The sequence below is a fragment of the Fukomys damarensis genome, unplaced genomic scaffold (genome assembly GCF_012274545.1).
Source record: "Fukomys damarensis isolate Sample0158 unplaced genomic scaffold, DMR_v1.0_HiC HiC_scaffold_7, whole genome shotgun sequence".
NCBI classification, from domain to species: domain Eukaryota; kingdom Metazoa; phylum Chordata; class Mammalia; order Rodentia; family Bathyergidae; genus Fukomys; species Fukomys damarensis.
In genome coordinates this window covers 6,975,476-6,977,800 of record NW_022900919.1, presented here as the reverse complement: position 1 = coordinate 6,977,800, position 2,325 = coordinate 6,975,476, and the positions used below count along the sequence as shown (strand labels likewise).

At 40.0% G+C, this 2,325-nt stretch overlaps 1 pseudogene; it reads right to left on the bottom strand.

Annotated features, from left to right (window-relative positions):
- Window positions 1–609: 609 nt before the first annotated feature.
- On the bottom strand, window positions 610–2,045 carry LOC104853187 (annotated as a pseudogene).
- Between the last annotated feature and the right edge of the window lie 280 nt (window positions 2,046–2,325).

The window sequence follows — 2,325 nt, the reverse complement described above, 5'->3', positions numbered from 1 at the left end:
CAAATTACCTCAGTCCCTAAGGAAATGAAGTGATTGGTCTCTTCCTTGGCACCTGCCAGAAGCAAAATCAAATCATCTCTAGAGAAAGATATCATCTGTGGCTCCAATATTCTCTACAATTTTCATATACAACATCTAACATTCAATAAAAAATGATCAGGTATGAAAAATCCAAGATTGGATTCAGAGACAGACAAAGAGTCAGAGAGAGATAAGAGAGACAGAAAGAGGAGAGAGGGGGAGAGAGAGAGAGAGAGAGAGAGAGAGAGAGAGGGAGAGAGAGGGAGAGGGAGCAAGCAGAGGAAGGGAGAGAAAACAATGGAAACAGATAGTGGTGTCCATTGATATGTATCAGAAATTAAATAAGACGAATAGTTTCAGTAGCATCCTAGAAGCAATAAATGGAAATTTTGGAACTTAAAAATTGATAGTGAAAATTAAGGTAATAGTTGTTTTCCTCGAGTTCTTATTTTTTATATAGTATATATTTTGTTATTTTATACTAGTACATTCTCATGTTACAAAGGCAATTTACTGAAAGAATCTTCCTTCTGATATTTGAATCATTTGAACAGAAACAGAACTATACATTTATTGAATGTTTTGGGGCTCTCTGTTTTTTGGGTTGCACTTGGAGGCAGGCAGCTAAATCCCTGGCCCTTAAACATGTTTTTGGATAACAACAACAACAAGAAGGCAAGTTGAAACAATAACAACAAAAAATTGTTCTTTTTTACAGGCGGACATTGAAGTGGATCTAATTCAGTGTTCTTTTTAAAAGCCTCCAAACATGAGAAACAGCTCAAAACCTAAGACGAATAAAAAATATTATCTGCTAAACTACTGGTCTCCATGACCATTTCCTGTTTTCTGTTGTTTTGATGTGGATTCTTTGTGTCTTTTCTTGCTCTTTTCACCGGCCCAGCAGCACCATCTTCATCACGGTCTTCATCACGAACAAACTTTGTTTTCTTGCCCTGAAATTACTTTTCCTGTGGCCCTCCTGGGTTGGGCAGCTTCACTTCCTTTCCTTTAAATCTGCAACTTTTTGATTTCCGTTTGTTTGGGGGTTCTTGTTGATCTCCTCATTTCTTTCTCTCCAATGTGTCTTTCCCACCTCTCCTTCCGGTACTGCCTACTTCACTTCATTGTCCTTTCATCCGAGGCTATCACTGTTTGCATCTTTGGTTTTATCCAGGCTGTCCTTGGCTTTTCTTCATATAGAATTATTCGTATTTGGCTCCTCTGACAAAAGCTATCCATTTTATTTCACCACAATCTGAGAAAGGAATGTGTAAACCTTCTCTACTTCTCTATGGGTGATCATCTAAGTTACCTGAGAACTTCAGCAAGCGTCCAATCTTTTGATCTAGAGACTTCATTTCAGCATCTTGTGCAAACTTCTATTTTTCTTCTTGCTCTTATTTAACTCTTAATTTAGCTGCTGCTTTTACTTTGCTTCCTTTCTTCATCTTTCTTTGCAAAATAGTTGTCCTTAAAAAGTATTAGCAGATCTGCGTCTTTATACTTCTGGCCTGGAGTTTCTACAAATTTCATAGCAAATTCAATGCTATCTAACACTGCAAATATGGATCCCTTAGATGCTCTGTGCAGTGTTCCTGTCTGGATAGTCAGTGCTTGACCTTTAGCTGCTAAAGGTCAACCCTTGATGCCATCGAGGGTTGTATCCATGGGAAGCCTTTAATATAAACAGATTTGTTTTTTACATCATCTTTATACTCATCAGTCACTTTGGGGTGGGGCCTGTTGGACATCTTCTGATTTTAGTTTTATCTTCACTGATTTCCATGAGTTCTGCTTTAGATTTGCTCATTGCTGCCACTGTTACGTTGAAGCCTACTGTTGGGTGGTTGAGTGTTGAATTTTGTCATTGTTTCCCAGGGTACCCAGCCTTCATCCACGTTGATCTGTTCCTTTAAAAATTTCTCCCGTGGCATATTGAAGTCTCCAGAATAATACTCCATTTGAAGACAGATTTCGGCCTCCAGAGCAGCCCTTTACTCCTTATCACCATTTTGAGCCATTGTGGATTATTGTTCTGGCAGCCCAGGAAGCAATGGAGTTTAGAACCCAAAACGCTGCCATGGCAGTGCAGACAAAGACCCTACTGGAACAGTGACGAAGCCACACTGGCTCGCCCGGGCCCAGCGTGTGGGGCGCCCCCAGCTCCCCGTCCTCCGTGGGCGGCAGTTTAACCACAGCCAAAGAAAATAAGTACAGAAAGGGTGAAAGTAAGATAGAAAAGAATTTAGTGATACAGAAAGGAATTGGAGAGAAAACTCGTAAGTAGACTCCCAGAAGAAG